This window comes from Anomaloglossus baeobatrachus, chromosome 3 (genome assembly GCF_048569485.1).
Source record: "Anomaloglossus baeobatrachus isolate aAnoBae1 chromosome 3, aAnoBae1.hap1, whole genome shotgun sequence".
Lineage (NCBI taxonomy): Eukaryota > Metazoa > Chordata > Amphibia > Anura > Aromobatidae > Anomaloglossus > Anomaloglossus baeobatrachus.
This window is the reverse complement of record NC_134355.1, coordinates 613,195,246-613,211,726: the sequence shown is the minus strand read 5'-3', so window position 1 is coordinate 613,211,726 and position 16,481 is coordinate 613,195,246.

The following is a 16,481-nucleotide window of genomic DNA, read 5'->3' as shown; positions in this document are numbered from 1 at the left end:
GCTGACACAGCACCAGTCGACCCGACTAACACTCAGACTCATACCTGCAGCGTAACATCCTCACCATTAGGGGCTTTGGAAAAAACAGGCTCAAGTCTGTAATTAAGCCCCTCTGATCTTTTTGTGTGTTGTGGTCCAGTGGGTTCGCAAAACGTCCCTGCTCATCCGCCGAGCATAACACATTACTAGCTGCCATGTGCTCAAACAGTAGTGAACAGCCACAAATGGGCTCCGGCCTGTTCATAAAAATTTACATTAAAAAAATGGCCTGTACATTTTCTCTTATTAAACACTTGTGTAAATTAAAACTTTGAGGTTTTTATTTTTCACTGCCCATTCTTACAAAATTCTGTGATGTAATTTGTGGGTTTCAAAAGCTCACCAAACCCATAGATGATTTCCTTATGGGGATTAGTTTTGCCAAATGGGGTCACTTTTGGAAGTTTCTGCTTTTTTTGACACCTCTGAGGCTGTGGAAATGCAATACGGTGTCTAAATTTAAGTTCCAAAAATTAAATAGTGCTCTTTGCGTTCTGAGTTTTGCATGTGCCCAAAAATTAATTTTTAACCACACATGGGGTTTCCCAGTGCTTGGGAGAAAGTGGATAACAAATTATAAAGTCCATTTTTTCCTATTACCATCATCTAAATCTTATAAAGTTTTTGTGAATCATATGTAGGTTAGAAATTATCAGTACACCACAAGATAAATTCCTCGAGGGGACTAGTTTACAAGATGGGGTCACTTGGGTGGGTTTCTGCTATTTTGGCATGTCAGGGGCTCTGCAAATGCAATATTGCATTCACAATGGCTTCCAGACAAATTTAGGCTACAAAAATCAATTAGAGGTTTCTGATCACATGTGGAGTATCAGCGTGCTAAGCAGAAATTGGGTAACAAATTGTAGAATCCATTTTCTCATGCTGTCTCTTGTAAAAGGGAAAAATTGAGGCAAAGGCAACATTTTAGACAAGTGATTTTTTTTTTCATTCCATTTTTCATTATTTTCTGCGTAAAAAAAATTGTCTGCAGTTTTGAAGTATTTGGGGTGCACGGTTATTAAGCTGGTATCACTTCTGTGGAGTTTCCAATACAGTTGTATGAAAAAGTTTGGGCACCCCTATTAATGTTAACCTTTTTTCTTTATAACAATTTGGGTTTTTGCAACAGCTATTTCAATTTCATATATCTAATAAATGATGGACTGAGTAATATTTCTGGATTAAAATGAGGTTTATTGTACTAACAGAAAATGTGCAATCTGCATTTAAACACAATTTGACCGGTGCAAAAGTATGGGCACCCTTATCAATTTCTTGATTTGAACACTCCTAACTACTTTTTACTGACTTACTAAAGCACTAAATTGGAATTGTAACCTCATTGAGCTTTGAACTTCATAGGCAGGTGTATCCAATCCTGAGAAAAGGTATTTAAGGTGGCCACTTGCAAGTTGTTCTCCTATTTGAATCTCCTATGAAGAGTGGCATCATAGGCTCCTCAAAACAACTCTCAAATGATCTGAAAACATAGATTATTCAACATAGTTGTTCAGGGGAAGGATACAAAATGTTGTCTCAGAAATTTAAACTGTCAGTTTCCACTGTGAGGAACATAGTAAGGAAATGGAAGAACACATCTACAGTTCTTGTTAAGCCCAGAAGTGGCAGGCCAAGAAAAATATCAGAAAGGCCGAGAAGAAGAATGGTGAGAATAGTCAAGGAAAATCCACAGACCACCTCCAAAGACCTGCAGCATCATCTTGCTGCAGATGGTGTCAATGTGCATCGGTCAACAATACAGCGCACGTTGCACAAGGAGAAGCTTTATGGGAGAGTGATGCGAAAGAAGCCGTTTCTGCAAGCACGCCACAAACAGAGTCGCAAAAGCACATTTGGACAAGCCAGTTACATTTTGGAAGAAGGTCCTGTGGACTGATGAAACAAAGAATGAGTTGTTTGGTCATACAAAAAGGCGTTATGCATGGAGGCAAAAAACCACGGCATTCCAAGAAAGGCACTTGCTACCCACAGTAAAATTTGGTTGAGGTTCCATCATGCTTTGGGGCTATGTGGCCAATGCCAACACCGGGAATCTTGTTAAAGTTGAGGGTCACATGGATTCAACTCAGTATCAGCAGATTCTTGACAATAATGTGCAACAATCAGCGACGAAGTTGAAGTTACGCAGGGGATAGATATTTCATCAAGACACTGATCCAAAACACCACTCCAAATCTACTCAGGCATTCATGCAGAGGAACAATTACAATGTTCTGGAATGGCTATCCCAGTCCCCAGACCTGAATATCATTGAAAATCTGTGGGATGATTTGAAGCGTGCTGTCCATGCTCAGCGACCATCAAACTTAACTGAACTGGAATTGTTTTGTAAACAGGAATGGTCAAATATACCTTCATCCAGGATCCAGGAACTCATTAAAAGCTACAGGAAGCGACTAGAGGCTGTGATTTTTGCAAAAGGATGATCTAAAAAATATTAATGTCCCTTTTATGTTGAGGTGCCCATACTTTTGCACAGGTCAAATTTTGTTTAAATGCGGATTGCACATTTTCTGTTAGTACAATAAACCTCATTTCAATCCAGAAATATTACTCAGTCCATCAGTTATTAGATATTCGAAACTGAAATAGCTATTGCAAAAACCCAAATTGTTATAAAGAAAAAAGGTTAACATTAATAGGGGTGCCCAAACTTTTTCATATGACTGTATATAGGCCAACAAAGTTAATTGAAATCTGAATATGTCCCTTATGAAAAAGGTTTTATACTTTTTATACATCTTGAAAAAATTAAAAACTGCAGCTAAATTTTAGCTCTTCTAATATCCTAGCAAAATAAAATGATGTTTGAAAAATGACGTAGATATAGAGTAGACATATGGGAAATGTATTAATTATTTTGTACAGCATGACTAGCTAGTCTAAGAATATAAAAACTGAAAGTTTGAAAATGTTTCAACATTTCCACCAAAATACTGATATTTTCACAAATAAATGCAGAACTTATAAACCTTGATTTACCAATAAAATAAAGCGCAATGTTTTACAATAACACAGTCTCATATTTACTGGGATAAATTAAAGCGGTCCAGAGTTATTACCACATAAATTGACACTAGTCAGATTTTAAAGATGTGGCTCGGTTAATAAAGGGAACCTGTCAGGTTCAATATGTACCAGGAACAATGAGCAGTTCTGGGTGCATATTTACAATCCCTGCCTAAGGCTGGGGCCACACGGGGACTACTGCGATCCCCTTGCATGAGGCTCGGCTCGTGCTGGCAGTACAGCAGAGCCGAGTCTCATGCTTGTGTACTTGCAACTGAGGTCCGTTCGTGTGAGCAGACCTCAGCTGCGGGGGGCGGGCCGGCACTCAGGAGGGGAGGGAGGGATTTCTCTCCCTCTCGCCTGTGTAGCCGGCTATAGACATTCTCGCTCTGCACGCACGGTACACCGATGTACCGCGAGTGCAGTGCGATTTTTCTCTCGCCCCATTCACTTGAATGGGTGCGAGAGAAAGAGTCTCGGATTACAATCGCAGCATGCTGCGATTGTTTTCTCGGTCCGATTAGGGCTGAGAAAATAATCGCTCATGTGTGCTGTCACACAGGCTAGAATTGGTCCGAGTGGAATGCGATGTTTTATCGCACTCCACTCGCACCGATTTTCTCGCCGTGTGGCTTAGGCCTAACTGTCCCAGTCTATAGTAGCATAGATAAAGAGATCTTTAGAAAAAGTAATTCTAAAGATCCCATATGATATGCCAATTAGGCCAGTGACTAGCCACAATGGCGTTAGTTCCTTTGGCGATGGTCACGCTCACCTCTTTGCTGCCATCACGTTCAACTCCTGGATTTCGGCTCAGTGGTCATGATTCCGGGCTTTTCATTATGCACACTTCATGGGTTTAAAGCCAGGATGTGTATACCCGGCTTCATAGTGAGCATGATGGAAAGTCCAGGATTATGTGCACTGAGCCAAAATCCAGGAGAGAGGTGAGTGTGTCCATCCTCTGATGCTGCACATTCATTAGGGGCGTGCTTACATACAAAGGGGACAAACTAGCCAAGAGAACTAAAGCCCTTACGACTAGTCCCTGGTCTCATTAGTATATTATATGAGATCTTTAGAAATACTTTTTCTAAAGGTCCCTTTATCTATGCTATTAGATACAGGGACTGCTAGGCAATATGCACCCAGAACTGCTCATGGTTCTGAGTGCATTTTGGACCTGACAGATTCCCTTTAAGGTCAAAATCACTAGGGGGTTAAAAAATATGGTCTCATGAAAGAAAGGTACTGCTTGTCGTGGCTGGTGGGCACACACAAATTGGCTAATCTTGCAGCACACAATGGTTGAAAGTAACACTTTTTGGTATGTAATGTAAATATTACAGTCATCGTAGCTTTAACCTATTCACATTGTATTTTGGACAGATTATTTCTCTTAAATAGCTTTAGGCATCCGTTCTTCTTTTGATTGATTGACTATTCTGGGTAATGTAATGTCACATGTACAAAGATGATGTCTCCCCATGCCAAGCCAACTATAATCAGAAGTAATAATTCAACATGTCGATCTTTCTTTCCCCTGACGTTATCTGTTGGAGGAGAGTTGGGAGACTAACCTAGACATATGATAGTCGACATCGGCAGGTTCACACATTTTGCACCAGTATATATGGGCAACTTATCTCAAGAATACCAGAAAATGTCCAAAAGAATATTTAAGGCGTAATTGAAACATTTCCTTATTCCTCATTGTCCATGGAGCATTGACATAAGGGGAACACTTATAAAGCGCTGTAGGCTGAGGTAGAATCCACCGGTTATTGCATCATTTATACATACAAGATTACTGAATCTAATAAAAATTCATGTATTCCATACTGCTGGAGTAATCATAAATATATTACCTACAGGGCTTTCTGCCATCTGGGCAAGAATACTGAAAAGTGCTTCACAAACAGACTTGTCACAAGCTTCAGCCGAAAAATGACAATTTACCCAACAAATTAGAACTAGGTGAACAGCTGTTCCGGAGAAAACTACCAGCACAGATGAAAACTTCTGCCATGGTCTTTATCTTACACTCGCATTTCCATCTCGAGACTGATGTTCATGTTAACTAGTATTCCTTTCAGACTACTTACCCCGGATGTATTGGCTGGAGCAAATTATGATCTATGATGGAATCATGTTTCCTAAGAGGAGGTATTGATTTAAAGGACCCGTTCCAGGCTTGGCCATCACAGAACAGTGCACATTAGGGATTAGCTCTGAGTTAATTTCACTTATCTCCCTATTGTACCTCACATCCTTCTTTCAGCCTCATTTTGTAGGAAGCCATTGCCGATGGATTCTTATTTCCTAGGCTTTCCATCCAATTCTTCTTAACATTCCGCAATTATTGTAATTCTTCTTGGTTCGATTCTTCATTAGTTCATAGCAGTATGACATTTACTTTATGTGCATTTCAAATGACCCAGTCAATAGTTTGCTGTTTACTATTAAGAATGATGAAGGAAGGTTGAGTAGGAGTCAAACAAGGTTATCTAGTATCTACTTTGAATGCGCCTTTCTTGCTTTTTTCATTATTGCTCCGGCCGGCTGTCTGTGTGTTTAATCAATTCAAATAAAAAATAAATCATCGGGTTTGATATGAATAAAAAGTTAAAATCCAGCAGCGTGGGCCGATAGGTGGAACGCTCGAATATAAATGTTTGCCTAGAGCTTTCTTACGGGAGCCTCGCTGAACAAACAATAAGCCTCCATGGGGGTTTTAGGAAATAAAAGTTTAATTCATCCAGGGTATGAAATCTCTATTCATTGGTAATGTAAGAATTGTGCAGAATGAAAGAACAAAGTATATTCAATTCAACAACAATTTTCAAGGAGGTGTCAAAATATGATGCAAATGACAATATATGGAGGGATACGGTCATCATTCGAAATCTCAGGGTTCATATACAGTTTGTGTCACTATTTAGGTCAGTTTTTAGACATCATCTGAAATCTCAAGATTCCTACATACTTTGTGTTGCAATGTATGGAGGGTTGTAATCATCATCCAAAATGTCAAAGCTCATATATGCTTAAAGTGATTATGCCAGAAAGTGATTAGGGCAGAAATTGCTTTAAAAAGTCATAAAATTTTTGCTCTACATGGAGTTGCGCAAAAATGTTTTGACTTTTGGTATTTTTATGAGTTTTGCCCAGCTCTGCCAAAACTGGCAGACCTGGGGATGTCTGTCAGCTTGTCTGATTCATGGTGAGTTATTAAGCACATTATGCCAGAAATTTTACTTCGGTCCCATACTGGATTAAGATTGGTGGCAAGGTGCACAGAGGTACATGCCGCTTTTCAGACATGCATGATTCATTAAGACATGTTTGTCTGAATCAGGCACCCTTGACTCCATTGCACCCCTTCATAAAGTATGGTGTGAAAATCGCCAGTCTTGATAAATCTGGGCACCATTCTTGAGTCCCCGACCCGAATGTTTCGCCGCTGATAGCTAGCCAATCAACATGGACTTGCCTGCAATACATTGTAATGCCCTCACCACATTGGCTACTGGTATTACTGTGATTGGGCAGCCCCATCATTTTATTGGATCTTATATGAGACCCGGGAGCGTGATGCTCAGCACACTCTCCATTGGAAGAAGTTCAGGGAGACTCTATCTAGGAGGGAGAGAATAGATTAGAGCAGAGTATTTAACTGTCATTGCAGTATATTGAATACTGTACATTTGCACCCTGTAGTGCCTTTCATATGGTACTAAAGGGTGTTCTTAGCCTTGTTTACCCTAACAAATAAATCATTTAAAAAATTACTTAGGTTTTCCTCTATTTTTGATATCCAGCCAAGGTAAAGCAGACAGCTGGGGGCTAATAATATCAGGCTGGGAAGGTTCTTGGATATTGACCTCTTTCCAGCCTAAAAAAACAGCCCACTGCCACCTCAGAGTTGGCCCATCCATTAGATGAGCCAATTCTGGCACTTTGTACAGCTCTTACCAATCTCCTTGGAGCAGTGGCAATTGGGGTAATATTTTGGGGGGTTGATTTCAGTTATGTAATGTCAGCTGGCATAAAACCCAGGGGTTAGTATTTGAGAGGTGACTATCAGACACCCCCAAAACCAGCAATGTATAAAAACCATACAGACAGGAAAAAATAGTTTATTTGAATAAAGATCCCGTCAATTTGTTAAATTTATTATCAACAATGTTCTCACAAAGCTCCTCTGTCATAGACTGCAGGCTGGTATTTTTATGCTGGGAAGGGCCAAATAACCATAGACCTTCCCAGCCTTATATTATCAGCCCCAGGTGTCTGCTTTACTTTGTCTGGTTATCAAAGATGGGGGGACCCCATGTCAATTTTTAAAATATTTATTGATTTCCCAGCAGCGACCTAGGAGTCAGAGATGCATCCAAGCGCCTTCCCCATGCAGTTCCCATTCCATTTGAGCACTAATTCCATCCATTTAAGTGATTTTTTTGCCCGCCCCAGCCCTTTTGAGAGGGTCTTCTGGAAAAATGCTCGAGTTTCTCATTGAATTCCATTATAATCGTTACTCAAATCAAGCCTGTCCAAGCATCCAATCTGCTCGAGAACCTAGCACTCGAGCATTTTAGTCCTTGCTCATCACTAAAAATAGCTCTAGCTCAGTAATATTGGATAGAGATGTCTGTGAACAACAATTTTTAAGTCTTGCCACGAATTCTCAAAAGAATTTGGGTCTGGACTGTGATTTGGCCATTCAAAAACTTGAATTTGCTTTGATCTAAACCATTCTATTGTAGCTCTGGCAGTACATTTAGGGTAGCAGTTCCATAGCATGATGCTAATACCACCATGTGTGACATTGGGGAAGGTGTTTTCAGGGTGATGTGCAGTATTAGTTTTCCACCATACATACCATTTTGCATTTAGCCCAATATGTTATACTTTCCTTTCATCTGAATAGAACACTTTGTTCCACATCTTGCTGTGCCCATAACAGGGCTTTTCACAAACTGCAAACAGGATGTCTTATAGCTTCCACTCAAAAATTGCTTTTTTCTTGCCTCTTTTCTGTAAAGGCCACATTTTCAGAGTATTTGACTAATAGTTGTCCTTTGGAAAGATTCTCCCACCTGAGCTGTGGATCTTTGCAGCTCCTCCAGAGTGACCATGGGCCTCTTGGCTGCTTCTCTAATTAGTGCTCTGCTGACTTGACATGTTGATTTCTATGGACAGCCATGTCTTGGTAAGGTTGCATATCTGCTATACTTACATTATTGGATGGTGGATTGAACAGTGCTCCATGAGATGTTCAGAGCTTAGGTTATTTTTTATAACCTAACCCTGCTTTACTCCTCCACAACTTTATCCCTGACCTGCCTAGTGTGTTCCTTGTTTTTTATGATGCTGTTTGATCCCTAATGTTCTCAAACAAACCACTGATGCCCTCACACAGCAGCTATGGTTATACTGAGAATAAATTGCACACATGTTGGCTGAATTTCCTAATTAGGTAACTTCTGGAAGCAATTGGTCACTAGGGATTTTATTTAATGGTATCAGACTACAGGGGGCTGAATTATTTAGAAACCCATGTATGACTTCCTTTACATCTCACAAATACTTGCTTTTTTATATTGATATCAAATAAATTCCAATAAAATGCAATTAAGATTGTGGGTATAATGTGAAAAAATGTGGAAAACTTAATGGGGTATGAATAGTTTTTCAAGGCACTGTATATTATACCAAATGGCTGGAAGGTTGTAGTCATCATCATAAATGTCAGGGTTTATATATTGTATACTTTGTGTCACATTGTATTGAGAGTTGTGTCCTTTATGCATAAGATGAGCTTACATTTCAGGAACGTTACTCAGTGTTCTGTATACTATGATAAAATAGTTTCCAAGGATCATTTAAAATTATAAAAAAAGATAAAGATAGGAGAAGAAATATATGGAAAGGAAACTACTGGTATATAGTTATAAAAATATGAACTCATTCCCTGCCTACCTATCCTGATTGACTGACAGCTGGTTGGTGCCACTCCTCACTGGTGCTGCTGACATTTCACACTGCTCATTTCAAGCTCCAGCTGTCAGTCAATCTGAGACTAAAAACACTTGGACTCATGTATTCTCTTTCTACCTAAACTTGTAAACTGCTTATTCAAATATTAGGATTATACAATGCAGCAACCTATGGGCAGCAAGGTGGCTCAGTGGTTAGCACTGCAGTCTTGCAGCGCTGGGGTCCTGAGTTCAAATCCCACCAAGGACAACATCTGCTCTCCCCATGTTTGCGTGGGTTTCCTCCCAAACTCTAAAGGCATACAGATAGGGACTCTATATTGTGAGCCCCAATAGGGACAGTGTTGCCAATGTATGTGACACACCAGTCCAAAGGCTGGGGGGCTCAGAACCGGGCCGGACTAGTCTGGGGATGTCAGCAGTTGCTGGGGTCCGGGCTCTGTGAGCCTGGTGGTGTCTTATAAATGAAGGGGGATAATGATTATTTACAGTGGAATAAAGTTCGTGATGCCACCAGTGGTTTTTGCGGCTATATGGGCCGCTGCTGCATTGTAGGTTCCCCAGAGCTGTTGATATTGTCGCAGCTGAGGTGTTCTTGCTCCGCACAGGTGGAGCAGGTCCCCGGTGCGACTGTTGGGATTTGAAAAGTCTGTCAGAGCAGGCTGTGACGCAGGAGAAATGAAGACGACACCAGGGCTTTACAATAACAGTCATTTACTCACTGAACTAGTTCTTCAGGTTGACAGACAATTTATCCCACCACGGTATGCTATTGCTAGGATCCCTGGTGATGGGCAACCACCGATCCCGAGTAAGTCTGAGGCCAGTACCGGTTCTCCCTTTTGTTTGCCTTTCCTGACCGTCTTTCTGCGCTCACTTTCTCCTTCCTGTCCTGCGCCTCCACACACAGTGCCACACACAGCCAGGGGCCGTAGACCAGCAATGGGACTTCTGCCTGCCTGGCTCCCTCTGGGGACCTTCAAAGGGATTTCTGCCTGCCTGGCTCCCTGGTCCTCTGTGGTCCCCTTCCAGTTGATTTGTGTGCTGCTTGTGGCCCAAAGATGCGTACAGCCACCCTGGCCTCCGGTGTTACTAGGAAGTCCTGATGTATCGTCCTAGCCTAGGGACCGGGACCCCGTTTGCGACCAATCCCTTCACTTTGAACTACTGTCTCTGAAATGTGACTATAGGGGTATCTGACACACTTCCCCTAAGTCACTGTGATCCTTTGTTCTTTCTCCTCAGAGTTGAGCAGGACACCTGGGGTCCTCGCCCTTAGTCGGTCTCCTCCCTCCTCAACGATCCCCTGTAAACTTCCAAACTAAGCTCCACCCCCTGGATGGTTCTAGAGACAGTGCATGGGGCTTAAGTGCTATAACCAGACTTCTGGTCGCTATGCATTAATGGGACCTGCCCCAGCACTGATCTAATGTGTGAGCTAATAATTGGGTGTCTGCAGGTTTTTGGCACGTGTACCAATAGATGGCCTCTTTCTTACCCAGGATGGGGCACCACACCTCTGAATGAGGTTCAGTACCTCTGTCGCGATGGCAGCCTCAGGGGCGCCAATATGTAAAGCGCTGTGGAATTATTAGCGCTATATAAATGAATAAATATTATTATTATTATTATTCAATGATTCTGACTAGTAACGAACGAACCTATGGATATTCGAGTTCGCCAAACTAGCACAGACCCCAAAAAAATTGGGTTCAGCAACTGGACTTAACCCTAAACAACAAATCCCACACAAGTCAATGGCGAGCCCAAGTTCGGGGCTTTAAAATGGTAATGGTAAAGGCTAGGGGGCTGCAAAATGAACCTAAATGGGGGTAAGAGCATGCCAGTTGCCTTGAAACAGATGTGGATAGGTAAATTACTTAAAGGGCTTCTGTCATGATAGTAATTATGGTTACAAAGCAAGTAAATGAAGAAACTAAAAATGTTAACAGTGGCGCTATAGAGATGAATTTCAGAGATTCTCTGCAGACCTACAATTTAACACAGGCCCTTACAGAGCCTGTATTCCCAGTTTATCTACACAGTCAAGATTGCCAGACTTCCCCCACAGACTAATAAGTTTAACAAATTTCCCATTCATCCACACAGTCAAGAAGAGCAACAATTTTAAAAATGCCCATACAGAGTCCGTCCACAGTTCCAGCTCAGTAGGGAATTTCAAATCACATAGTCGAATCTCAGAAAACATTGCTGTTATTTTCCCTTGGCTGTACTGAACTGAGGTTGGTGGTGCAGGTGTTATGCTGACCGGATAAGAAGAAGATGGGCTAAGCATAGTAGTAGGAGAAATGTGCACTTGGTGATGTTAGGACGTGAGCTAAAACGGTTTCCACCTAAGGCACAGCCCACAATTACATTACACCCTGCTGACCCTACTTTCACATTTCACCATCACAGCCAAGATTGGAAGGGTAGCCTCACAAAACATTTTTTAAAAAAGGCTCTGAGAGACCCTGTATTACAAGTTCCCCTTACAGAGCCTAATTTTCAGCTCCTGTTGCATAAAGTATAGTTGTTGCAATTAAAAAGCTCGTCGTTCGACTTCTGATCAAACTAGATTTGATACCGCCAGTCCCAGTCATTTAGACTTGAAGCGGCTCGCCCATGCTGCTCAGTGTCTATCCCTGGAATCCAAAGCATTTATCTTGAAAACATTATTGTTCAAAGCAGGCATAGTTTACCCACAGTGCAACAAGTTTATCAAATAATGTCCCCTATTTAGACTGCATTCCCAGTTCACCCATATAGCCAAGATTGAAAGTTCCCACACAAATCACCAAATTGTAAGAAGGCGCTAAAACAGCTTGTTTATTTGGTTGACCCTCACAGCTCTCATTGCCCCAGATCCACCATATTCCACTCAATTAACACATAGATGGGCCATGGAACCCCAACTTCTGGTTATTGAATACACTCAATAACCAGAAGTGACAGGTGCCTGATTTTTGAGTTTCCCACTGCTTTGCTTGTTTTTAAGGGGGTGACATTGGCTAAAGATACCCATGCACCTCAGGTGCCAACTCTGCGCTTTCAGCAGGGCACTAATTGTTTGACTACCTGTTTTAACAGTTCCCACACAGAAGCCAGTTTTCTGCTCTAGTGGTGGACAGTCTAGTTGCTGCATTTAAAAAACTTGTAGTTGGATTTGGAATTAAGCCGGAGGTACGCCAGCTAGACAGGCTACTGCCAGTTCCAGGCATTTAGACTTGAAGCGGCTCATGCATGCTGCTCAATGTCTATCCAGGGAACCTGATCCATTTATTTTGAAAAAAAATTATTGCACAAAACAGGCAACTGTCTAAATATGACAGCTTTGATTAATGGATTAAGACTCTGTTTCGATTTTTGGATTTGGTGGTATTGTGGCAACTAATAAACTATACTGCCTGTACACTGCCGTTTTTGACCGGTACACAAAGCTGCTTGATGCAACTCAGTATAAGGTTTCAGAGATATTCAAACAGCAAGATGAAAAACATACGATGGAAAACACTCTGTTTTATGATAGATTGAGCTAATAAATTAAACCGCCTGTACACTGTTGTTTTTGATCGCTAAGCTCTGGGATGTAACACTGTATTTAATTTAGAATTATATGTACCTATTACCGTCCCGCCTACAGCATCTTATTCCAACAATGTATTCGTTTTTTCCTAACTGCACCTATCAATGTCCCTCACTCCAACAGCGTACTTTTCCTATTCTAGTGAAGGCAAAATGGTGCCGCGACACATTGTCTGGCCTTTATACATGCCAAATCACGGGTTGCACTGGCCAATCACAGCCATGCCAATACTTGGCATGCTACATTGGCTCCAGAGGAAGTGCCTATGGCTTAAAAGCTTGCTGATTGGCTGCTCTGCAACCTTTCAATAAGTTTTATACGGGTAGCAAACCCCAAAAGGAATCGGATGAACAGTCAAAAGTCTATGTCCAGGGTTTAGCACCAGACACCAGGTGTCTGGTATGGACCCCAAGCTTCACATTTTGGGTTCACTCAGACCTAATTCTGACATGAATTTTGTAAGTACACCATCAAAATCCATCAAGAGATCTATTTGATTATGCAGTTTGTATTTTTAAATCTGGTAACACACACAGAAGAGTCTGTCATGAAGATCAGTCCCTCAAACTATTTATACTCTCATCTAGCTAATTGAAACAAAAGCCAAGCTGTACCTTTATTTCTAAATCCTTTCGTTCCTTAATTTAAAAAAAAACCCTACATTGTAATCCATATGCAAATGAGGCTGAAGTGCTCTGGGTGTAATAAGAGCATTTCCCAAGCTTTTTCCTTGCTATATGTAATCCCCATTCTATTCTAGCGCTCAGGGCCGGCTCCAGGTTTTTGTGGGCCCCGGGCGGAAGAGTCCCAGTGGGCCCCATCCACACGCAGACACACATACGTACACATACATATACATATTTAACGACAAACTCACAAAAATACATATAGAACTGACACATCTATACAGTCATATACACTGACATACATAGATACACATCATACATGCATACAGACAAACACACAGCTCTGCTGGATACATACATACAGACACAGCGCTGCTACATACATACACACATAGCTCTGCCACATTCATACACACATAGCTCTGCTATATACATACACACCTAGCTCTGCTATATACATACACACATAGCTCTGCCACATACATACACACATAGCTCTGCTATATACATACACACCTAGCTCTGCTATATACATACACACATAGCTCTGCCACATACATACACACATAGCTCTGCTATATACATACACACATAGCTCTGCTATATACATACACACCTAGCTCTGCTATGTACATACACACATAGCTCTGCTATATACATACACACATAGCTCTGCTATATACATACACACCTAGCTCTGCTATGTACATACACACATAGCTCTGCTATATACATACACACATAGCTCTGCTATATACATACACACATAGCTCTGCTATATACATACACACATAGCTCTGCTATATACATACACACATAGCTCTGCTATATACATATACACCTAGCTCTGCTATATACATACACACATAGCTCTGCCACATACATACACACATAGCTCTGCTATATACATACACACCTAGCTCTGCTATATACATACACACATAGCTCTGCTATGTACATACACACATAGCTCTGCTATATACATACACACCTAGCTCTGCTATATACATACACACATAGCTCTGCTATATACATACACACATAGCTCTGCTATATACATACACACATAGCTCTGCTATATACATACACACCTAGCTCTGCTACATACACACATAGCTCTGCTATATACATACACACATAGCTCTGCTATATACATACACACCTAGCTCTGCTATGTACATACACACATAGCTCTGCTATATACATACACACATAGCTCTGCTATATACATACACACATAGCTCTGCTATATACATACACACATAGCTCTGCTATATACATACACACCTAGCTCTGCTATATACATACACACATAGCTCTGCTATGTACATACACACATAGCTCTGCTATATACACACATAGCTCTGCTATATACATACACACCTAGCTCTGCTATATACATACACACCTAGCTCTGCTATATACATACACACCTAGCTCTGCTATATACATACACACATAGCTCTGCTATATACATACACACATAGCTCTGCTATATACATACACACCTAGCTCTGCTATATACATACACATATAGCTCTGCTATATACATACACACCTAGCTCTGCTATATACATACACACATAGCTCTGCTATATACATACACACATAGCTCTGCTATATACATACACACATAGCTCTGCTATATACATACACACATAGCTCTGCTATATACATACACACATAGCTCTGCTATATACATACACACCTAGCTCTGCTATATACATACACACCTAGCTCTGCTATATACATACACACCTAGCTCTGCTATATACATACACACCTAGCTCTGCTATATACATACACACCTAGCTCTGCTATATACATACACACCTAGCTCTGCTATATACATACACACCTAGCTCTGCTATATACATACACACATAGCTCTGCTATATACATACACACCTAGCTCTGCTATATACATACACACCTAGCTCTGCTATATACATACACACCTAGCTCTGCTATATACATACACACATAGCTCTGCTATATACATACACACCTAGCTCTGCTATATACATACACACCTAGCTCTGCTATATACATACACACCTAGCTCTGCTATATACATACACACCTAGCTCTGCTATATACATACACACCTGGCTCTGCTATATACATACACACATAGCTCTGCTATATACATACACACATAGCTCTGCTATATACATACACACATAGCTCTGCTATATACATACACACCTAGCTCTGCTATATACATACACACCTAGCTCTGCTATATACATACACACCTAGCTCTGCTATATACATACACACCTAGCTCTGCTATATACATACACACCTAGCTCTGCTATATACATACACACCTAGCTCTGCTATATACATACACACATAGCTCTGCTATATACATACACACATAGCTCTGCTATATACATACACACATAGCTCTGCTATATACATGCACACATAGCTCTGCTATATACATGCACACATAGCTCTGCTATATACATACACACCTAGCTCTGCTATATACATACACACATAGCTCTGCTATATACATACACACATAGCTCTGCTATATACATACACACCTAGCTCTGCTATATACATACACACCTAGCTCTGCTATATACATACACACCTAGCTCTGCTATATACATACACACCTAGCTCTGCTATATACATACACACATAGCTCTGCTATATACATACACACATAGCTCTGCTATATACATACACACATAGCTCTGCTATATACATACACACATAGCTCTGCTATATACATACACACATAGCTCTGCTATATACATACACACATAGCTCTGCTATATACATACACACATAGCTCTGCTATATACATACACACATAGCTCTGCTATATACATACACACCTAGCTCTGCTATATACATACACACCTAGCTCTGCTATATACATACACACATAGCTCTGCTATATACATACACACATAGCTCTGCTATATACATACACACATAGCTCTGCTATATACATACACACCTAGCTCTGCTATATACAGACACACATAGCTCTGCTATATACATGCACACATAGCTCTGCTATATACATACACACCTAGCTCTGCTACATACATACACACCTAGCTCTGCTATATACATACACACATAGCTCTGCTATATACATACACACCTAGCTCTGCTATATACATACACACATAGCTCTGCTATATACATACACACCTAGCTCTGCTATAT